Here is a 25,511-nt window from a genome sequence, read left to right on the forward strand (position 1 = left end):
CCCCTTTCCGACAGAGCAGTCAGACTGTGGAAACCTCTTAGTTTAAATTCCAGATTCCTAAGAAAGGGGATCTCAGGCTCATTTTAGATCAGGCGCCCTGCCCAGACCTGGTTATTTTTTAACATTATCAGCTTCTCCCTTAACTAATGCTAGTAGTACCTAGTAGCCCCAATCAAGTGTGTGTCACAGTGTGGGGGATAAAGTCAGGGGCAAAGGTGTGTGTGTTGGGTGAGGCAAGGGCAGAGAAGAGAGCTAATCAGACAAAGTGATTGTGGCCAGGATGGTCTGTATATTAGGCAATACATCTCTATTAAGAATACACTGATCCAATCCAGCAATTCCACTTCCGAGTAGATATCTAAAAGAACTGAAAACAGAGTCTCAAAGAGATATCTGTACACCCATGTTCACGGCAGCATTATTCACAGGAGTCAAAAGGCAGAAGCAACCCAAATGTTCATCAAGGGATGAGTGGATAAACAAAATGTGCTGTATATATATATACAACGGAATATTATTCAGCCTTAAAAAGGAAGGAAATTGATTCATGCTACAGCATGGATGAACCTTGAGGACATTAAGCTCTGTGAAACAAGCCAGTCACAAAAGGTCAACTATTGTATGATTACACCTATATGAAGTAACTAGAACAGTCAAATTCACAGTGACAGAAATCAGAATGGTGGTTGCAAGTGGCAGGAGGGAGGGAGAATGTGGAGTTAGTGTTTGATTGGGACAGAGTTTCAGTTTGGGAAGATGAAGAGTTCTGTGGATAGATAATGGTGATAGTTGTACAACAGTGTGAATGTACTTAATGCTAGTGAACTGGAGACTTAGAAATGGTTAAGATGGTAACTTTTATGTGTATTTTACCAAAATTTTAAAAAATAAAACAAAAAAAATTTTTTAATCTTGAAAAAAGAAAACACATCCAAATTTCATAAGATACTAGAAAGTAGTATGCACTCAACCTTGGCAATCTGATGGAAAAGGCTTCTCCCCACTTGGAAAGACTTAGAAAGGGCCACCCAGATGGAGTCCCATCCGCCTTTGGCTGGGCCCCTGCTTTAACTCCACGGCTGCTCAGGTCAGTCCCAGAGAGTTAGGTCAGTCCTTCCCGCACGCAGTTCAGCACTGATGCCAGGACTTTGTGACTTGGCCCTCTGGGTCCGGTCACTGGAGATGAGGCTCAATTCTGGGGAAACACAGCATTCTAATTACCAGGTGCCTTGTGAATCTTCTCCTGGTCTTAAACCTGCGTTTCCTGGTCTCTGAGCATCTCCCAGACCAACGATAGAGTCAAAGAAATAAAACCAACACGGTCCCCAGCTCTCCTCAGGGACTTCCTTAAGGATCCCCCACAGACGGCTGGAGGTGAAGTCCCAGCTCCGTTATTCACTCAGTGTGCAAGGCACTTAACATTTCTAGCCCTCAGTTGCTTCATTTATAAGATGAGGCTTCATGAGGTGATCTTGCAGATTAAATATGAGTGTTGGGTATATTTCTTTTCCATTCTTATTGTTTGTTGAGAAGCCTATTCAGACTTCGCTTGGTAAAGGAGATCTTAAAAATGAGATCCATGTTACCAACAAAAAAACAAAGAAAACTACCTCCATTTAAGTAACAACAATGCCTAGGATGTTGCTAGAACCTGGCAGGGAGAGGGGCGCTCCAGATCAGTGTCGGTTAAGGTGACCAATGGGCCCATAATTTTGTATCGGTCCCTTGTTGCTCTGATGGGACCAGGCATTCTCTTCTAAAACAAAAACAACAAAAGCAAACACACCCACATATCTCCCATCATCCAGTGGTCTGGAAGTCCACAGATGGTTTCCATTTACTTCTCATAATTAAAAAAAAACCCACCAGGGTTATACATATAATAGGTGGTGATCTGCTTGTTACTAGGACATTTGCCTCATTAAATTCAGGTTCCTTGAAAGGGATGTGGAAAACTTGGGCAGGGTGAGTGGGAATGAAATAATCAGAGGGTTGGAAACTAGGGCTTAACAGATGGCAAAGACAGCTTTAGGAAAAGATCTTAGGCTGAGCAAACATTTGAGTGACCTGAAAAATTGACATATGTTCCTTCCACACTTCTGACTCAGCCCTCAGAATTCCACTCCAAAGAGTCTCGCAGACTCCCCCAGTCACACAAACCCCCTTTCATGAGTCCTTACATGGAAGACTTCACTCACACAAGCCCACATTCACCCACTTGTTAACACTTGTCTTGTTCACACAGATACTCTTTCAGGCCTTCCCTCCACAGAGAAACCCAGACCCCAGCCAACACGTGTGTATGTATACACAGACTCGTACCGCATGCCAGCCTTCCAGTCCTCATTCTCTCAGATTTGTCTGGCCACTGTTCCTGCTTCTCTCAGCCTCCATCCAAGTGCCGCACATAAATCCCCTTCAACAAGTATTTATTGAGTGACTATGAGGTGCTGGGCACTGCTGTGACCCCTGGGAGCAACAGAACTGAGTAAGACGTGGTCTTTGCTCTCAAGCTCAGAGTCTTCTGGAGAAGGGGTTGGGGAGGAAGGGAAACTACGTAAAAATTTAAATGCATGGGGTGAGGCTGGTCCTAAAATTGATGTAGGGCATGAGGAAAGTGAGGACAAAGGGGAGAAAAGGGGAAGTGAAGACACAGGAAGAGAAAGCAGCTCCTACCTAGAGAGGTCAGGGAAGAGAGACATTGAAGAGAAGAGGATGCTTGCGAATAATCTTGAAAAGTTAGAAAGACATTGCCAGGTGGGCCAGGAGGACAAGGCTGTTTACCAGAGAGAGAATGTGAAGAAAGGGAGAATCTGCAAGGCCTGGCAGGGTGTGATACGCCAGAGCACAGAGGGGAAGATAGTGGGAGATGGGGTCAGAGACGTCAACAGGGACAGATGATGAAAACACTTTTATGCCACGCAAAGCAATCTGGAATTTATTCAATATTCAGTAGTGAGTCACTCAGGATGCTTTTGGTGGTAAGTGGTAGAAAAAGATGATTCTGGAGGTTTAGTCAATAAAATGGGTTCATATAACTGGAGGCCCAGAGTAAGGGCCCAATACACTCAATGTCCTCAAAGACTCTAGTTATTTTCACCTCTTCCCTATTCTATCCTTATCACCTTGCTTGCTCATCTCATGACCACAAAATCAGGCACTGCATCCTCACACAGCAACATCCAGGGGAAGAAAAGAATTATATCTCTTTTTTGTGTCTCCTTTTCTTTTTGTCTGTTTTTAAAAACCAAGAATCCTTTCCCAGACTATCTGACTCCAGCAGGCTTCCCCTCACCCCGTCAAGCTCATATGCCCTTTCCTAAGCCCATGATAAGCAAGAGGATTTACTTGATTATCTTGACCAATCAATACCCATTCCCTGGGGCTGGAGATGGAGTCCAGTGGTGCCAGAAGCCCACAGCTGACAGAGAACTGGACAAAACGTTGGCTCTGTTGGCAAAGGAAGGGGTGGCAGCCGTCGTCAGTATGCTGGGCATCTCTGGAGTGTTTTAGGTGGTGGTGTGATATGATCAGATTTGCACTGTGGAAAGATGAATGTGACAGAAGTTTGCAGGATACAAAAGATTGAGAAGGATGAGCTGAGAGTCAGGAAAACCAGTGTCAGAGGGTTTGAAATGATAGCCTCTATTAGAGCAGGTGAACTTGGACAAAAGTGGATGATACTTCAGACATGCAAGTGATGGGAGTTAGATACAACGATGAGGGAGGAGGAGGAGCCTTGGTGAGCCGTGGTCCCTCAGGGGCACTGCCACGTCCCTCTGCCAAATTCACCTGAGAGACTTCAGCAAAGCCACTTTGGGACTCTCCAAAAGAAGGGCTTTCCAAACCCTTAGAGGTCCCACTGACAAGGAGCACCCACATTCCCTGGATGTATGTGGTTCCTTCTGCCATCACCTCATCTTCGTGGCTTAGCAGCAGCTCTTGACCCAGTGGCTGACCCCTCTCTTCTCTGAACACCTTCCTCCCTGGTTCCCCAACACCATGGTCTTTAGAATCTTCTAACCCACTGGCAGCTCCTACTCAATCTCCTTTGCTGGTTCTTCTTCACGTCCCTGATCTCTAAATCTGTACCTGCCTTAGGCTCCTCAGACCTTTTCTCTTCTCTCTCTACTCATTCTTGAGGACGAAGCACTTCAGATGGATATGCCTGAGGTCTTTCTAAGTGTGTGGGTCACAAAGAGTTTTAAGGGGATCAAGACCCAGCTCCTCAACTTCCACACATTCCCTTCCCAAAACTGCTCCATCCGAGAATGTGCCCAGATGGAGGTGTGGGTTCTCCTCTCCTCTCCCCACATTTTAACAAAAAAACAGCATCCCCTTCCCCAACCTTTCTGAGCCTTATTGCTCCCGTGAGTAAAAAACTCCAGGGATATCTGCTTCTGAGGTAAGTCTGGTGAGAATACAGCAAAGAGAACGTCAGAGGGAAAAGTCATAGGCAAGGGGTTTGATCTCATCACAGAGACAAACTCAAGGCGAGGCTCTGCCTTACTTATTTACCTTAGAAGCAGAATTCAGAAGTGAGATAGTTGTCCCAGGATGTGTGTTAGCAGATTTATTTAATCTGAAAAATAAAGTCAGACTTTTGATGACAGAACATCAGTGTGGGCTGGTTTGACTTTCAGATGGGGCAACGTCACAATGCACTCTGAAACCTGCTTAGGTGGCAGGCTTTTCCTAAAGCAATGAACAAAATATGCAGCTCCAGTGTTTGATAAAATTAATGTAAGGCATGCTTGTGATGAGATTTTTGTTAAAATATTTCACTAGCAAATGTTTAGTAATAAACAATTTTAGAAGTCTTGATAAAATCCTTCTCATGTATTTTCCAGAACCTAGGAAAGCAAATGACTTTAATGACAGGTAACAAATCTTTTTCCAACTCTGGTGGTTTCCAATTTTCTGCTTTCATCAAAATTCAAAAACAATCTAATAGACATGTCAGCTGATAGGTCCTTACAAATAATATTTGCTATATATCACTAAGTGATTTTTGGCATATAACTCAGAAAACTTTCAAAGAATTGAGTAAGAATCTATATTAAACTCTTTACCTCATCTATTTCTTTATGAGAAAAGCTTTGTCACCTCTTCTACCTAAAAATGAAAAAATAATGAGTATATTGTTGATGAATCTTGCTTCAATCTAGAATAAATAATGTCGTCCACATATATATAATCTAATTTGTAAACTACGCTCATGTCATGAAGAAATGTTTAATGTATATTTAACATCTATAAATAATCATTTGTTTATAATTTAATATATTAATTATGTTGCTTGACCACTTAGGCACTAATATTAACTATAATGACAACTCAATCCAGAAGAAAAAAATTGAACACTAGGAATTATGGTTTCGGAAAACAAATACACTGACAGAGAAGTATGACAGAGCGATAAATGAAAGACTTCCAAGATTAAAGATATATTGCATTAGGAAAATATTTTGTGAAGAATTGGAATGGACAGGCCCTAAGGACTTGGCGCTTGCTATTTCATCCCAGCATACTGGAAATAAGAGGGCAAGGAGAAAGGAAAATATGTCAAATTTACAACTGTTAAAGAAGAGTCTGTTCCTGTATTTTTTTTTTAAATGGATGATGGTGGCTCCAAAATCACGACTGTTTTTGGATTCCCTTGGATACATTTAAAAAAGCAATACAACAACTTTACTTAAAAATGTTTTATGCCTAAAATCATTTGTAATTATTTAAATTTACAACAAAACTTAATACCAACTTAAAATGTGTGAGAAAAAAATAATATTTTTCAAGGTTCTTTTAGAGGCTAACTGACATTTATAGAACATTACACCCAACAAGTGCAGAAATCCCTTTTTCTTTACAAGTGAACCCAAACTTTCATCAAGATACACCATATGCTGGTCAAAAAGTCTCAAAAAATTTCAAAGGACTGAAATCATACTAAGTATATTCTCTGATCATAAAATTTATCAGGAGGAGATATCTGGAAAATACCCAACTACATGGAAATTAAACAATACACTTTTAAATAAAGCATGGATCAAAGAAATCACAGGGGAAATCAGAAAACATTTAGAAATGAATGACAGTAAAAACTCAAGATATCAAAATTTGGGATATGCAATTAAAGCAGTGCTGAGAGGAAAATCTCTAACTTTAAATGTTTATATTAGAAAAGAAGGAAGAAAAGAAGCTGAGATCAGTGATTTAAACTTCCTTCTTAAGAAGTTAGAGAAAATAAGACAAATTAAACAAAAAATAAGTAAAAGAAAAGAATAATGAAGAGAGTAAGTGAATTAAATAGAAAATGGACAAGCAACAGTAAAATGATCAATGAAAACAAAAGTTGGTTCTTCTAAGAGATTAATAAAGTCAATAAACACCCTACCAAGACTGATAATGAAAAAAAGTGAAAATACGAATTTGCAATATTAGGAATGAAAGGGGGACTCATCAATACACGTCATAGAAACAGAAAAGGGTTAACAATAGGATATTATGCACAGCTTTCCACTAATAAATTTTGACAGCTTAGATGAAATGGAAAAATTCTTTGAAAGATACAAATTTCCAAAACTGACATAAGCATAAATAGAAAATCTGAATAGCCCTATATCTGTTAAAGAAATTGAAACTGTAATTTAAAACTTCCCACAGAACCAGAGGCTCAGAGAAAACTCCAGGCTAAGATGGCTTCCCTGGTGAATTTTATCAAATGTTTAAGGAAATAATATGAATCTTACACACACTCTTTGAGAAAGTACTCCCAATACATAGAGGAGAGAACACTCCCCAACTCGTTTTAGGATGCCAGCATCACCTTGATACCAAAACCGGTAAAAGATATTACATGAAAACTACAGACCAATGTCCTTGAACATAGATGAAAAATCCTAAACAAGATATGAGCAGTAGAATTCAGCAATAAATAATAAAGATAATTCAGTTATAACCAAGTAGCATTTACCCCAGGAAGACAAGGTTGGTTTAACATTTGAAAGTCAATCGATGTAATTCATCCCATTAACGGAATAAAAGAAAAATCATATGATTATCTCAATAGATTTAGTAAAAGAATTTGACAGAATTCAATAACAGTAACAACAATAAGTGTCTCAGCATACCAGGAATAGAAAGAAACTATCATTCTGATAAAGGACATCTGCTAAAAACCAACCACTAACATCATACTTAGTGATGAAAGAGTGAACTTTTCCCTAAGATGATTCTCTCCCCCTTCTATTCAACATTGCAATACAGGCTTTAGCTGCTGCAATGAGGGAAGATAAATAAAAAGCATACATATTAAAATGGAAGAAGGAAAACTATTTTATTCACAAACGACATCACTGTGTACCTAGAAAATACTAAAGAAGCTACAAAAAACTACTATAATAAAGGAATCTAGCAAAGTTGCAAGATACAATACACAACAATACATAGCATTTCTATGTAGTAGCAGCAGACAATTAGAAAATAAAAGTTGTAAATTCCATTAAAAAAACCATAAAATACTTAGGGGTAAATTTAATGAAAGCTGTGTATGGCCTCTGCACTGAACAGTGTAAAATATTGCTGAGAGAAATGAAGGATCAAAATAAATGGAGGGAGATATCATGCCCATTGATTGGAAGAGCTAATTGTTGTTAAAATGGCAATTCTCCCCAAATTCACCTTCCTGAAGTGTTTCTAAAATGTCTACGGAAGTGTAGAAGAACATAGAATACCAAAAGGAAGAACAAAGTTGGAGATCTGACCCTACCTGACTCTAAGACTTACTATAAAGCTACAGAAATCAAGGCAATTTTGACATAAGGGGAGACAAACAGATCAATGGAAAAGAATAATCCCACAGATACAAGGTCAACTGATTTTTGACAGAGGCATCAAAGCAATCCTATACGGAAAAGAAAAATTTTTCATCAAATGGAACCATTGGATATCCAAAAGGAAAAGAAATGAATGTTGACTCCTATCTCCTACCACACAGAAAAAGCAATTCAAGATGAATCACAGATCTAAACAAAAAACATGGATAAGAAGATAAAGAAGAATGTTTGAAACTTTGGAGTAAACAGCTCTTAGATAGAACACCGAAAGCACAAACCAGTTTTTAAAACCCCACTCATCATACTTGATTAAAATTAAAAACTGCTGCTCGTCCAAACACATAGTTATGAAAATGAGCAGGCAAGGCACAGTCCTAGAGAAAATATTCACAATTCCTACATCTGACAAAGCATTATACTAAGAACATAGAAAAGCCATAATAAAAAGACAAACCAATAAAAAATGGGCAAAAGACTTGAACAGAAGCTTTACAAAGGAATGCATACAAATGGCCAATAAGAAGATGAAAAAGTGTTTGATTTCCTTAGTCATCAGATGCAGACTTGCAGTTTGCAGAAATGCAAACTAAAACCCTAAGGTAATACCAATAATACTCACTCGACAGCTAAATTAAAAACCCTACCACCACTAGATGCTGGTGAAGATGCAGAGCAACGGGAACTCTTATACAGTGCTGGCTCTCACACTCTAGCTTTTTTTTTTTCTTTTTTCTTTTAAAAGAAGATTAGCCCTGAGCTAACATCCACTGCCACTCTTCCTCTTTTTGCTGAGGAAGATTGGCCCTGAGCTAACATCTGTGCCCATCTTCTTCTATTTTATATGTGGGACAGCATGGCTTAACAAGCGGTGCATAGGTCCGCACCTAGGATCTGAACCAGCAAACCCCGGGCTGCCAAAGCGGAGGAGCGCATGAACTTCACTGCTGCACCACCGGACCAGCCCCCTCACACTCCAGCTTTTGAGTCATAAAGGTGACAGTTTACTCTTCATCATCCACTCTGTTTTATTCTTTAATTTTGTCCAGGATTGCTGTGACAAGAAAGGGTCCCCCAACTCTTCTCTCATCTCTGAAATGGTGATGATCCCCTCATGGTGTTACATTGAGAATCAGATGTGGTAATTCGGGTCCTGGGACATTGAAAACAATCAATCATTCATAAGGTCCCTTCCATCTTTTTCCTTGAACAGCTGGCCCTATGTTTGGAAAGTTCTGTCTGCCCCTTTCATGTCACATGACAGCCAGTCCCTGCTTCTGTTGCTCCCCAGCTATTTCCAGAAGGATGAGAGCCTCAAAGATCAGTATCTCTCCTGCCCGGCCTTCCAGTGGCTGCTCCTCTGCCCGTCCATCACGAGCTGCCCTCCCTGGAATTAGCTGTGCCAAAAAGAGCAAGTGGCAAGGATGTGGGAGCCTTTCTTCTTTTCCAATTACAATAATTTCACCAGAATTGACAACTCACGTTGTTAAGGTACTGTAAGATCTTGCAGTAGCCCACTTCCTTGCTTTACTTCAGTGAAAACAAAAACCAAATCAGATCGAAACAAGACTTGAGTTCCTGAGCGAGAAGGCAGCCAGCCTTTCTTGGGGATTGTCCGGCAGCACAGAGCTTGCATGGAGCCTGCCCTGGCAACAGAGGTCGCCACATGCCCCGAGTCCTACCAGGGACATCAGGAGAACTGATAACGTAAAGGACGGTGCTTCTGCAACAAGGTGCCAAGCGTTGCTGTTTTTAGGACAGGTTCGTTATATGCTTAATGCTTTGGTTATAAGCAAATGGAGAATGATTTTTGAGCTTCCGTGCCCTAAGCTCAGTTGTTTTTCAAAACTGTGCTAATCGGAGTCTCACTAGGTCATGGGACAACACGCCAATTTTCCTGAAGTTCCCTCTGGTCAGAACAGATGACCTTGAATCCAGAATCTTTCCAATTTGGCCCAAAGTTGGACACATGAGGGAGATGATTTTCCTTCTTTCATGTGTGAGTTGTATATTTATCCTTCCTTTGCTGGTCTTTTTGCTTTCTCAAAACACCAATGACCCCAGTTTAGAATGTCTCCCCTGCTTTCTCTCCTGAGGCACACTGTGTTCATCCTTCAGGGACTCGAGTCTTCCTTTATACCAGGGCTTCCTGCCTGCACTGACTGCTCTCTTTCCTGGACAGTTCCTTGTCTCTACCAATGCCTTTGGTGCTCACAGTTTATTATGTTGTCATTTCGAAAAACTACTTCCAGTGAATATTATCTCCCCAACTGGACTGTATATTACTTGAGAGCAGCAGCCCAAATAGGCAATACTTATTAAATTGTGCTTTTTCCTGAAAATGGAATTGGATTATTGACAAATGCCATTCGAACTATAGACTCTCTTGCCATAAAATGACCAATTCAGATCTCCTCAAAATGGTCCATGGGCTGTTAATAGATGCTCCATGAATAAAGATGGCATGGTCAATTATTTTGGAAAGTGCTAAACAAAAACCAGATTTTCCAACAGCAGGACCTGTCAGAGCCTTTAACATGCTCCTGTACGTTGTGAATCTGTTGGGGAGGAGGGGGCCAGTCTGTAGTATTTCCCAAACTTACGTGGCCCTGGAACCCTTTCATCTCGGAGCATCTTGTAGTACTAGTATGTCCAAACTTTGGCAACCCGAATATATTTCTCAGTGCTAAGGTGCAACTGGGAAGTCACATAGATGACGCTCTCTCCCTCCAAGTAAGATGCATTTTGGCATCTAGTAGGAGGAAGAGGGCCAGGGGTCTTACCTGCCATTTTCCAGTACCTTTGGGTTCCCCAGGCCTGTTGTGGAGGACTTAGCCCCAGACCCCACACACAGGCTTGCCTTCAACGCCATCCCCATGAGGAGGGCAAGACGGGGGTCTGTGTGCCTGTTTTCCCTTGGCACGGCTCAGCCTCTGCCCAGGCTTCCTGAGGTGACTCAGGTCCTCTCCTCCCTGGGCGTGCCTCAAGCCATGCCCAGCTGCTCAGAACTGTGGAGAGCTCAGACTATAAACCATACATTCACCTGATTCCTGGATGGCCAGGGTCCCTAGCCAGCTTGGCCCATACTTTTTCTTATTCCACAGATCTCATTACATGCTTGGGCCTTGACAATGCATCCTTTCCTTTCTGTTCCGCTAGACAGCCCATCCTGAAACCAGAAAGCAGCTCATGTTTCATCTCCAGAGAGAAAGAGAGCGCCTTTGTCCAGAGAAATGGCCGACTCTCCTGGTACCAGCTTAGGCCCAGGTTATCAGCAATACCTCTGTCCCTGCAAAGATGTGCCAGACCCTGCCCCCCAGGCACTCCTCGGCTGGTGGGGAGCCAGATACCACAGTGGAACAAAGAGCAGGCATCTGCTAGTCTCCACAAAGTGCTAGATGTGCTGAAGCACTTCCAGGCTGGAAGGAATTCAGAGGAGAGAAGACAGTTGGGTGTTGGAGTCGCTACAGAATGGCTCATAAAGAGCTAAGCTGGATCTAGAAGGATTAGTAAAGACATTTTTTAAAAAATAGCACTTTTGGCTTTTTTCCTCCTGATTATAAAATGACTGCATGGTCACTGTACAAAACTTGAAACATACAAAAACCCCCAAAACTAAAGGAAGAAAATAAAGACCACCCCTACTGCAAGTTTTTTTTTCAATGCATGTATATATATTTTTTAATAAAAAATTGTATAAGTCTGTGAATGAATGCATATATATATATATATATGCATTCATTCACAGACTTATACACATGTACAACTGTACAATCAGTATATACATACTTGTATCAGTGGTTCTCACCTTAGCTGTTCATTACAATCACCTCAAATATTTATAAAAAATACTGATGACCAGACCCCAGACAAACTGAACAAGAATCTTAGAGGTTGGAATCATCAGGGAAATACAAATCAAAACTACACTAAGATAACACCTTATGCCTGTTAAAATGGCTATAATCACTAAGACTAAAACTAATAAATGTTGGAGAGAGTGTGGAGAGAAGGGACCCTCAGACACTGCTGGTGGGAATTCAAACTGGTGCAGCCACTATGGCAAACAGTACAGAGATTCCTCAAAAAACTAAAAATAGAAATACCATATGACCCAGATATCCCACTACTGGGTATCTACGCAAACAACTTGAAATCAACAATCCAATATGCACCCTTATGTTCATTGCAGCATTATTCACAATAGCCAAGACATGGAAGCAATCCAAGTGCCCATCAACTGATGATTGGATAAAGAAGATGCGGTATATATTTACAATGGAATACTACTCAGTCAGAAAAAAAGACAAATTCATCCCATTTGCAATAACATGTAAGGACCTACAGGGAATTATGCTAAGCGAAATAAGCCAGTCTGAGAAAGACAAACACCAGATGATTTCATTCATATGTGGAATATAAACAAATACATGGACAAAGAAAAGAGTTCAGTGGTTACCAGGATAAGGGGGGTGGGGGTGGGCACACAGGGTGAAGGGGAGCACTTATGTGATGACAGTCAAGAAATAATGTACAACTGAAATCTCACATTTAAGTAAACTATTATGACCTCAATAAAAAAAAAAAAAAAGAACCTTAGAGGTTGAGGTGATGGATAGGCTAATTAGCTTGATTGTGGTGATTATTTCACAATGTATACATCCATCCAAGCATCAAAACATAGAATTTTTGTCTTTTAGGCAGATTTACTTAAAGATAAATAAAATCTTTTATCATTTGCTTATCAAGAGCAGACTAAAAGTTCAAGAAAATTATCTTCTTAAGAAAGAGAAAACTGAATTCTAATGTTGCACCAGCTTACTTTTGCTATTAAAACTTATTTACTTAATTAAATTCCTTTTAATCTTAGCCGACTTGAACCTGCAAAAGCTTTTCTTGGGTTCTTTTTTACATTCAGAATTTGTCCCATGCTTCTACTCTTTTTACCTTAGGACAAATTTACCTTTTTAACAAAACAAATGAAAGTATCTCTATTCCTAATACTTTCTTAATGAAAATATACATCTTACTTTCCTTGAATACAAAGATGTTTTCCTTATTAATTTTTAGAAGCATTCATCACATATGTTATTAGAATTCTTAATAATTAGTAACCATAATTTTTGGTGAAAACTAAGAAATAAGTAATTATGATCAATCTTTTACATTAGCCAAATTTATAAATACTTTTATAATTTCTAGAAACATGCTACTTCATAGTACAATCTTAGTAGGCCAAAAGATCTTTTAGTGTCTCTGTAATAAGAAGTAAAAGATGGATAAATCTATGTTTAGTAATTAGTATCTAATATTTTATCTTATATGGAAATGACCTAGATATTCAATAAATTTTATCATTTAATTTAGTAAAACTCTAAGGTTTGAAGTTACCAAAGGTTTTGAAGTTATTTTAAGTACATATACCATAATACATAATTATTGTTAAAAAAATTCACCCAGAACTTTTATTTCTTTCAGATCTATTTAGTTTACTTGTTCCCAATACTTATCTAGATTGACTACAAAAATTCATGAGGCCTTAGGAAAAATCAGCTATTATTTTAAGTTATTTTCCTTGTTGACAAATTTAGTAACAGAGATAACATATCTGTATCATATCCACTGCTGATAACTCTGGAAACATGTTTACTTTAATCAAATGAACAAACAGATAAGCTGTAATTTACCAAAGTTTGTTTTAATCATGTTCATTTGAAAGACATTTGGATTAGCTTTTATTACATTTATATAAGAGCTTACTTTGAGCCAATTAAATGAAGCTGTTTTAGAAATTACACCATCCAGAGAGGGGGAAATATATCACACATATATGTACACACATCCAAAGAGACTCCACAGCTTGGGTTTTAATGAGTCCAGGGACTGCCGGGAAGATGCAGGAGGACTCTGAACTCACCTCCTCCCATGCACACAACAGATTTACAGCTACCCTTGGAACAATTATCCCTGATAGAAAACCGAAAACTGGATAAAAACAACCCCTATAACAAAGGACAGCACTTGCTGAGGTAGAGGAAGGAGAAATTCCTTTCTGGAGAGGAAAAAGCCACATTATAGCCATGGCGCTCCATGGCTGGGAGCAATCTTAAGCCACATAGGGGATGGACCCCACCTTCTAACACCTGGAACGATCATGTGCTGCCATCCCTGGGACTGGCCCCACCCAGCTGCAGTCCTGAGAAAGCTGATGACAGTCTTGCAGGCTGGAGGCCTACAGCAATTATAAGCCCCTGAGCCTAGCTACCAGCCACACTGGGGGCCTACTCACTTAACAGAAAAAGTACAGCACAAATGTGCTATTAGATCTTGCTGCCAACTGTGCTGGGCCTCCCCAAGCCAGATAAAGTGACTGAAGGGACCATAGCAGCTACAGAGAGCTAAGCATTACAACCAGCCAGTCAGGGGGACAGCCTAGCCTCCCTGTGCACTTACAGCAAGAACAACCCTGAGACAACAGAAGGACACACGTAGCTCACACAGAGAATACACCTGGAACATTTGGAACTGGTGATGAGAGGGAAGCACACTGCTGGGCCTCATTAGGCATCTCTTACATAAGGCTACCTCTCCAAGATCAGGAGACGTAGCTGATCTACCTAACAACATAGATATAAGTGCAGAGAAAGATGCAAAATGAGGAGACAAAGGAGTATGTTCCAAATAAGGGAACAGGACAAAACCCCAGAAAAATAACTAAATGAAACAGAAATAAACAATCTACCTGATAAAGAGTGTGAACTAACAGTCATAAGGATGTTCACTGATCTTGGGAGAAGAATGGATGAATTTAGTGAGAACTTTAACAAAGAATTAGAAAACGTAAAAAAGAACCAATGATAAATGAAGAATACAATAATGGAAATGAAAAATTTACTAGAGGGACTCAATAGCAGAGTAGATGATACAGAAGAAAAGATGAGTGAGCTGGACGAAAGACGAGGAAATCACCCAAGCTGAACAGATAAAAGAAAAAAGAATTAAAAAGGATGAGGACAGTACAAGGGCCCTCTGGGACAACATCAAGCACACCAACATCTGTATTACAGATGTCCCAGAAGAAGAGAGAAACAAAGGGGCAGAGAATCTACTTGAAGAAATAATAGCTGAAAACTTTCCTAACCTAAGGAAGGAAACAGACATCCAGGTTCAGCAAGCCCAAAGAACACCAAAGAAGATGAACCCAAAGAGGTCCACACCAAGAAACATTATACTTAAAATGTCAAAAATTAAAGATATGGACCGGCCCCATGGCATAGTGGTTAAATCTGGTGCACTCTCCTTCAGTGGTCTTGGTTCGCGGGTTCAGATCCCAGGCGCAGACGTATGCCACTTGTCAGCCATGATGTGACAGTGACCGACATATAAAGTGGAGGAAGATGGGTACAGATGTTAGCCCAGGGCTAATCTTACTCAGAAAAAGAAAAAAAAGTATTAGATATAAACGGAGAATCCTAAAAGCTGCAAGAGAACAGCAATAAGTTATAGACAAAGGAAACTCCATAAGGCTATCAGCTGATTTCTTAGCAGAAATCTTACAGGCTGGAAGGGAGTGGCATGATACATTTAAAGTGCTAAAAGCAAAAAACCTACAGCCAGGAATACTCTACCTGGCAAAGATATCATTCAGAATGGAAGGAGAGAGAAACAGTTTTCCAGACAAGCAAAAACAAAGGAGTTTATCACCCTTAAATCAGCCTTACAAGAAATGCTACAGGAACTTATTTAAGTATAAATGAAAAGACCACTAATAGGAATAAGAAAATTATCAAAACAAAACAAAACAATAAAATCACTGGTAAAGACAAATATACAGTAAAGGTATCAGATCAACCACCTATGAAGTTAATATGATGGGCAAAAGATAAAAGTGCTAAAATTATCTATTTCCATGAAAAGAAGGTAAGGGATATACATGCACAAAAAAGAAGTTAAATGTGATATCAAAAATATAAAATGTGGGAGGAGGCGAGTAAAAGAATAGAGCTTTTAGCAAGAGGTAAAACTTAAGAGACCATCAACTTAAAACAGATTGCTATATATGTAGGTTATTATATATGAAGTTCATGGTAATCACAAACCAGAAACCTATAATAAATGCACAGAAAGTTAAGAGAAAGGAACCCAAACATAATACTAAAGAAATCCATCAAACTGCAAAGGAAGAAAGAGAAGAAGAAAGGAACAGATAACTACTAATACACACAGAAAAAAAGCAAAAAAATGGAGATAAGTACATATTTATCAATAGCTACTTTAAATGTCAATGGACTAAATGCTCCAATCAAAAGATTTAGGGTGGCTGATGGGATAATAATAACAAGCCCCATATATATGCTGCATACAAGAGACATGCTTCAGACCTAAAGACACTCGCAAATTGAAAGTGAAAGGATGAAAGAAGATACTTCATGCAAATGGCAATGAAAAGAAAGCTGGGGTAACAATATTTATATCAGACAAAATAGACTTTTACACAAAAACTGTAACAAGAAACAAAGAGGGGCACTATATAATGATAAAGGGAACAATTCAACAAGAGGATGGAACACTTGTAAATAGCTATGCACCCAACATAGGAGCACCTAAATATATAAAGCAATTATTAACAGACATAAAAGGAGAAATAGACAGTAACACAATAATAGTAGGGGACTTTAACACTCCACTGACACTAACAGATAAATCATCCAAGCAGAAGATAAATAAGGAAACATTGGCCTTAAACGATACATTAGACCGGATGAACTTAGTAGATAAATACAGATCATTCCAGCCAAAAACCATAGAATATACATCCTTATTTTCTTTAAAAAAAAAAATTGGCACCTGAGCTAACATCTGTTGCCAATCTTCTTTTTTTCTTTCTTTCTTTCTTTCCTTCTCCCTGAAGCCCCCCAGTACATAGTTGTATATTCTAGTTGTAGGTCCTTCTGCTTCTGCTATGCAGGATGCCACCTCAGCTTGGCTTGATGAACAGTGCTAGGCCTGCACCCAGGATCCAAACTGGCTAGATCCTGGGCTGCCAAAGTCGAGTGCATGAACTTAACCACTCAGCCACAGGGCTGGCCCCTGCACATTGTTTTTTAATGCACATGGAACATTCTCCAGGATAGATCATATATTAGGCCACGAAACAAACCTCAATAAATTTGAGAAGATTGAAATAATACCAAGCATCTTCTCTGACCACAATAGTATGAAACTAGGAATCAACTACAGCAATAAAATCAGAAAAGCCACAGAAATGTGGAGATTAAACAAAATGATGCTGAACAACAATTGGGTCAATGAAGAAACTAAAGGATTAATTGAAAAATACCTGGAGACAAATGAAAATGAACACACAACACGAAAAAAATGTATGAGATACAGCAAAAGTGGTTCTAAGAGGGAAGTTTTAGCAATACAGGCCTACCTCAACAAACAAGAAAAATCTCAAATAAACAATCTAACACTGCTACCTAAAGGAACTGGGAAAAGAAGAACAAACAAAGCCCAAAATCAGTAGAAGGAACGAAATAATAAAAATCAGAGCAGAAGTAAATGAAATTCAGACTAAAAAATACAGCAGAAAAAAATCAATGAAACAAAGAGCGGGTTCTTTGAAGAGATAAAGAAAACTGACAAACTCTTAGCTAGATTCACCAAGAAAAAAAGAGAGAAGGCTCAAATAAATAAAATCAGAATGAAACAGGAGAAATTATGATGCACACCTCAGAAATACACAAGATTAAAAGAGGATACTATGAAAAGCTATATGCCAACAAATTGGATAAGCTAGAAGAAACAGATGTTTTCTTAGAGTCATAGAACCTCACAAACTTAACCAGAAAGGAATGGAGAATTTGAATAAACCAATCACCAGTAAGGAGATCAAAACAGTAATCAAAAATCACCCAAAAGTAAAAGTGTAGGACCAGACGGCTTCCCTGGTAAATTCTACCAAACATTCAAAGAAGACTTAATGTCTATCCTTCTCAAACTCTTCCAAAAAATTAAAGAGGAAGGGAAGCTTCCTAACTAAATCAAGGCCAACATTATCCTGATACCAAAACCAGACAAGGACAACACAAAAAAAGAAAATTACAGGCCAATATCACTGATGAACATCAATGCAAAAATCCTCAAAAAAATACTAGCAAATCCAATACAACAACACATTAAAAAGATCATACACTATGATGAGGTTGGATTTATTAGAGGGATACAGAGATGGTTAAACATCTGCAAATCAATCAATGTGATATACAAGATTAACAAAATGAGGGGTATAAATCATATGATCATCTCAATAGATTCAGAGAAAGCATTTGACAAGATCCAATATCCATTTATGATAAAAACTCTCAATAAAATGAGTATAGAAGGAAAGTATCTCAACATAATAACGGCCATATATGACAAACCCACAGCAAACATCATACTCAATGGGGAAAAACTGAAAGCCATCCCTCTGAGAACAGGAACAAGACAAGGGTGCCCACTCTCACCACTCTTATTCAACATCGTACTGGAGGTTTTGGCCACAGCAATTAGTCAAGAAAAAAGAAATAAAGGAATCCAAATTGGCAAGGAATAAGTGAAACTCTCACTGTTTGCAGACAACATGATTCTATATATAGAAAACCCTAAAGAATCCATAGGAAAAGCATTAGAAATAATCAACAACTACAGCAAATTTGCAGGGTACAAAATCAACTTACAAAAATCAGTAGCATTTCTATACCCTAATAACAAAATAACAGAAAGAGAACTCAAGCATACAATCCCACTTATAATCACTACAAAAAGAATAAAATATCTAGGAATAAATTTAAGTAAGGAGGTGAAACACCTATACAATGAAAACTATAAGACATTACTGAAAGAAATCAATGATGACACAAAGAAATGGAATGAAATTCCAAGCACATTGGTTGAAAGAATAAACATAGTTAAAATGTCCAACTACCTAAAGTGACCTATGGATTCAATGCAATCCCTATCAAAGTTCCAGTGACATTTTTCACAGAAATAGAACAAAGAATCCCAAAATTTATATGGAACAAAAAAAGACCCCAAGCAGACAAAAGAATTCTGAGAAGAAAGAAGAAAGCTGGAGGTATCACATTTCCTGATTTCAAAATATGCTACGAAGCCATAGTAATCAAAATACCATGGTACTGGCACAAAAATAGACACACAGATCAATGGAACAGAATAGAGAGCCCAGAAATAAACCTACATATCTATGGACTCCTAATTTTCGACAAGGGAGCAAAGAACATACAATGAAGAAAGGAAAGTCTCTTCAATAAATGGTGCTGGGAAAACTGGACAGCCACGCGCAAAAGAATCAAAGTAGAACATTATCTTACACCATACACAAAAATTAGCTCAAAATGGATTAAAGACTTGAATGTAAGATCAGAAACCATAAAACTTCTAGAAGAAAACACAGGCAGTATTCTCTTCAACATGGGTCTTAGCAGCATATTTTCAAGTATCATGTCTAACTGGGCAAGGGAAACAATAGAAAAAATAAACAAGTGGGACTACATCAAACTAAAAAGCTCTCACACGGCCAAGGAAACCACAAACAAAATGAAAAGACCACCTAACAATTGGGAGAAGATATTTGCAAACCAAATATCTGATGAGGGGTTAATATCCAAAATGTATAAAGAACTCACACATCTCAAAAACAAAAAGACTAACAACCCAATTAAAAAATGGGCAAAAGATCTGAACAGACATTTCTCCAATGAAGATACACAGTTGGCCAACAGGCACATGAAAAGATGTTCAACATCACTAATCATTAGGGAAATGCAAGTCAAAACTACAATGAGGTATCACCTCATGCCCATCAGAATGGCTATAATTAACAAGACAAGAAATAACAAGTGTTGGAAAGGATGTGGAGAAAAGGGAATCCTCATACACTGCTGGCGGGAGTGCAAACTGGTGCAGCCACTATGGAAAACAGTATGGAAAGTTCTCAAAAACATCAATAATAGAACTACCATACAATCCAGCTATTCCACTGCTGGGTATTTATTCAGGCAACATGAAAACATGAATACATCAAGATATATACACCCCTATGTTCATCGTGGCATTATTCACAATAGCCAAGACTTAGAAGCAACCTAAGTGTCCATCAAGTGACAAATGGATAAAGAAGATGTGGTATATATACATAATGGAATACTACTCAGCCATTAAAAAGATGAAATCTGGCCATTTGCAACAACATGGATGCACCTTGAGTGTATTATGCTAAGCAAAACAAGTCAGAGAAAGAAAGTCAAATACCACATGATCTCACACATAAATAGAAGACAAAAATTACAACGAACAAATACATAGAGACAGAGACTGGATTGGTGGTTACTAGAGGGGAAGAAGGGAGGGAAGAGGGCAAAAGGGGTGATTAGGCATATGTGTATGGTGATGGATGGTAATTAGTCTTCGGGTGGTGAACATGATGTAATCTACACAGGAATCGAAATATAATGATGTACACGTGAAATTTATATAATGTTATAAACCAGTGTTACCTCAATAAAAATAAAGAAAGAAAGAAAATTAAATTAATTGAATCCAAGTTTTGTTTTAAGCTTTTTCTATTAATATTTGTGGATATGTTAGATTTGGGGCAAGGGCACTTGTGTAGTCGTGTTTCTTTCCTTTTTCCCTTTTTTTCCCTCAGTCTTAGGAATTGATGATGGGCTAGATAACAGCTCCTGGAGAGGTTATATGCACCACCCCTCCCCCTAGATGAGCATTTGTTTATTCCTTCTTACTCAGGAACAGGGGTGAGTTCTTCAGGAAGGGGTCCTTATAAGGCCATTGCACATCAAGGGCAGACACCCTGACAGCTCCATAAAATCCCTGGGAAAATTCCGAAGGACTGGAGGGAACACTGCATCTTTTCTTTGGAGTCAGAAGACCCTCACAATGTTAATTTCTAAAGGGAGTTTGTTATGGTCACCAAGCAACTCAGTCCCCAGACAGCCAATTCAATTTAGACAAACAACATTAATAAAGGATAATACATAATACAATTCTAGATATAACATAGATCAGAATGCTAGCCAGACTACTAGGAGTACTTAGAACCAGACTACCAGGAGTACTGAGAACAAGATTACCAGGAGAAACTCACAAGTGAACCTTTTATTCTGTTTCTAATTATCTTGGGTGGTCCAGGCCCAAGATTTGGAACTTAGCCCACCAGGATTCCCCACAATACAAGTCAAACTTATATTTCCAGGGGACAAAACCAGAGAGACGAGGTAAAGGACAGTTGCTTTCTTAAGGTTACCCACCCAGAGCCCAGAGATGTCTTGATCCAGAAGCAGTTTCTCTTCACAAAAGTGAAAGAAGCACCAAGGAGCCTGGATCGCCACGGCAGAAGAACAGGAACCCAACAGCCGAGCCTTTAAAGAAATTTGATCTAAGTGGCTACTTAGGATTGGTGGTGGGGACCCACACCCCACCGGGGGCTACAATGCCTTGGGGAAGCGGCCACAAGACCTTGGCCCCTTCATGGTTGCCAGAAATTGTTACTGAGCATGAGCTTGCTATCCAACATACATAGAAGCCAATAGTACATATCTGGCTTTTGAGAAATAAAAGCTTTATTGTGAGGTTGACTGGTAAGGAGACAGGAGGCAAAGCTCTCAAATGCGTCTCTCTGATCCAAGGTTTGGGGCAAAAATGTAAGAAGTTAGGAGCTACTAAGCTGAAGCTGGGCCCATGTAAGCTGTAGGGCTAGTCTCGAATCAGTCCATATGTGGTAATCAAGCTACTTGGGTTGCTGGAAGCCAGATTTTCCCTGTTGAAGACCAGAGTCATCCTGGGGCTATGGGTTCCTGCCTGGCACATGTGCAACACTGTCTCTGTTATGGAGCGTGATTTGACTAATCAACAACCTGTTTTAAGGAAGCAAAACTAGTTCAAGCTGGTCAATGCTTTATGTGCTATTTCATGTGCAAGTCAGCAATCTGGGTCCAGACTTCAGTTCCTACCTAAAGTGACTGTAATTGCTAAGCTCTTGTCATCTTCTAGAGCAGTGAATCCTTATGGGTGGGCTTCTCCCTGTCAGGTGTCATTTTCTGGAGAAAGGCTTTGAGCCACCTGACCAGGATGCTCTTGAGATCCCTGACAGGTCAACTTCCCAGCAGTGGAGATTACGGCTGTGGTGTGCCAATAACCCTGGGCACCAAAGTGCCACTCCCAAAGTCCAGGGCAGCTCAGGAAATGGGCAGTGGTTCAGTCTCAAGGGTCAAGAGGCAAGATGCTGCTGAGGAAGGTGGGAACAAATGAGTCTTGATCAGAAAGCTCAGGTTTCTAGAGAGGGGGACACAGTCTGCCATGTTAGCACAGCAGACCCCAGAGATAGAGGCTGGATGATGGTAACTGAGTGCTCTGCTCTAGTTGCTGCCACAGGTAGTAGACCAAAGGTCCTGTACTTCATTTCCTTAGAGAAAGACCATCTCAGTGTAGGGTCTTAAGCCCAAAGTATGATGAATCTCAGCAATCTAAGTGATTAACTCTTTCTGGTTCCATGGACAAGAAGCCCAAGGAAAGCTGGGTCGGGACCTGCTCAAAGTCCCCTCACTGACCAGAACCACCTCCCCACCTTCTCCTCTTCTTCCTCTACCCCTCCTCTCCCTGTCCCTCCTACAAAGGGTGAGGTTGGTTTTGGTCACACAGAGCACTAAAGATCTTTTCACATACTTTTCCCAAGACCAGCCAAAGTGATTCATTTTCTGAACAACCAAGATTTATCCATTCCAGGTGATCTTCTTCCAGAAAAATGGTACCAACTTAACCTTCACTTACATCACTAACTTACTCTACTCTAAAGTGATCCTTCAGCAAACCAAGAGACCCTGTTATAGTGGGATACCTCTCTGGTAGAGCATTCGGCTACCTACACCATTGTGGCTTCTTCTTGTCAACAACCATTATGATATCATCAGGCTTCACGTCTTTGAAAACATTTTCAAGAGATACATACTCTTCTCTCACACATATACCACAATGTGTGCCCTGCTGTTTTATTTAGACTGAAATCCAATTTTGCACTTTTGTAAATAAAGATACTTTTAAATCTCCCTGCACATGAATCTTGTAATAGGTATGAGATTTTTGATGGGAGCTGGGGGTAGTATGCCATATGGGAAACAGAAGAGAGAAGAGGTAGGAAAATATAAGGCAAGTTCAGAGGATCAGTGAGTAATAAGAAACCCCTGAATTCAGAATGATGTTAAATATTTTTAGCTGGCAAAGGACAGACACTGACCAATCAGAACAAAGCTAGCTGTGAAGTGGAGCAGGGTTCTGGAGGTTTCCTGATGGGCCAAGCATCACCCCTTTAGATAACGGAAAGTGAGCGACCTAGGGGAGATCATGGGGCACCTGGGGCAGGAGAGGGCTTTGGAAAGATAGCTCAGTAAAGTGGCTATTTACCCAATGATAAGGAAGTATTTTAATATTTTAGTAACTTGTATAGCCATAATGGTACTTGCCTGCTGAATATGAACCCAGATGTGAGTGATCTCATAGTAGTACCCCAAGCAGCTGCAGAATGTGCCTTTTCAAGGCTTTTCTCAGCTAACAAGTCATATGTTCCAGTGGTCATGGTGGGAGACACATCTTTCTTGGCCTTCTTATATGGCCCATGGGGAAAGTGGGGCACAGAGAAAGGTTTATAACTTCTATAAACTCAAGGAAGCCGTTGCTCAGGGTGGGAACAGAACATGAGACTAGTGATGCTGATTCTCTGTGAATGGAGACATCTCCTGTGAAACTGAATTTCACGGGGAGACTTCCAGACACCAATTTCACAGGGACTGATAATATTCCTGTGGCATGTGGTGGAAAAAAAGCTATAAAAAAGCTCCACTACACACTGGCTAGGTGCTTAGAGAAAAGTCTTAGAAAAGACATTTCTAAGACAGAAAAGTCTTAGAAATGTTATCCTGACTCATGAAGCTCTCATTTTCCACACCCAACTGTGTCAACACCATCAGCTCCAGAGGGACTTCAAATGAGTTGAAACTTTTTTTGGTTAACTGTCACGCTCTTGCCCCATAAACAAACCTTCACATTCACACCTGAGATGTTTCCTTCTCACTGCTCCTGAGATCTGAGGAGGTGGCAGGAAAAGTGTCCAGCTATATTCTCTGAGAAGGCTGAGTTTTGGGGATCCCCTGGTTCCAAGAGTCATGGGTTCCCCTTGTGGTACAATGCTTAACTCATCCTATCAAACGGGCAGGTGGAGGAGCTCAGGAACATAATAGTCCACTGAAAATTAAGTGAAATGAAAGAACATAACATATTCTTAATCTTAGGAACAGACTATGGGCTTTTATATATTTTTTTCAAGATAATGCTTATAGTTGGGTCATGGCATCCAGCGATCTCACAGGCATGGACACACTCTCCCAAAAGGTCACTTCCACTTACATAAGTTACGCCCGCAGTCTCTGGTGGATCAGATGATAATGTTGCGTCAATGCCCTCATCAAAGTTAAAACTGCACCAGACAAAGTTAAAGAGGAAATGAAGACTTTATTCAAGACTACTGCAATAAGTAGAGAAACTAAACTCAACTTTGCTGAAACAAAAGACTCAAAAGGTTTTAAGAGCTGGGGTGGGGGCATCGGAGGCCACCTGTGCTTGCTAACTGGCCTTCGCAATTGGAGTGACGTGCCCACCAAACTCACACAGAGACTGGTAGATGGGGTGCTATCTCTGTTGATGTTTTCATTTCAAAAAGATGGTTCCTGGTCCTTGAGAAAGACATTTCCCAGGTTGTAAAGCTAGCAAGAGGCTGGAAGAAAATCTACATATTTCGCAAAGAGGCGGAGAAAGAACTTACAATTGCAAGTTTCCTAAAGTAAATGCTCTAAGAAAAGGGGAGTCAGGGGACTATAGTCAGAAATAAACCTGTCTAAAGCGTAGTCAAGCTGAGGGGAATGATAAAGCCATCCTGGTTGCCCTCTGAGGTAATCCATAAATGCACTACAAAATTCATTCCTGCTGCTTGAGAAGGATCCTAAACCCAGTGATACATAAACTTGGAAACTTCAGGTCCCTGCCTGAGGACCTTAGGAAGAGCTGGAGTGTAAGCCATGACAGTTGTGTTTTTCTTTTTTGTGATGCAAATGCCTGACTTAAGTTTTGATTGCCAAGGCATCCACTGCAAGGATGGCTATATTGAATAAACACATTGCCAACCACAGGACTAGATAAAGAGCCAGGCCGCCTACCCCTACAGAGGCTCCTTTGTTTTAGAGATCTTGGTGGATTTTAATAACTGACCATTTAGGCCACTTTTTTTTTTATCTTCCTACACTTTAAATTCCCACTCTTATGTTTTTAATTCACCAATAAAGAGTGAGCCCACAAAACCTTTGGTCTCTACCCATGGACCCAATAAAAGCAGAACCCCAGGCCCATGCACACTCTCTCTGCCCACTACCTCTCTGTGAGGTCCCAGACATGCTGTGTAATTTCTAGGTCCTGTAAGTAATCAACCTTTATTTTTTTCAAAGTTTCCTGATGGTTATTGCTGAAGGGCATCTTACAATCACAATAAGAACCCCAAAGGACTGTCCAACCACAACGCTAATTATTGATAGGCTGAGACTGGCATAACAT

The sequence above is a fragment of the Equus przewalskii genome, chromosome 30, assembly GCF_037783145.1.
Source record: "Equus przewalskii isolate Varuska chromosome 30, EquPr2, whole genome shotgun sequence".
NCBI lineage: Eukaryota > Metazoa > Chordata > Mammalia > Perissodactyla > Equidae > Equus > Equus przewalskii.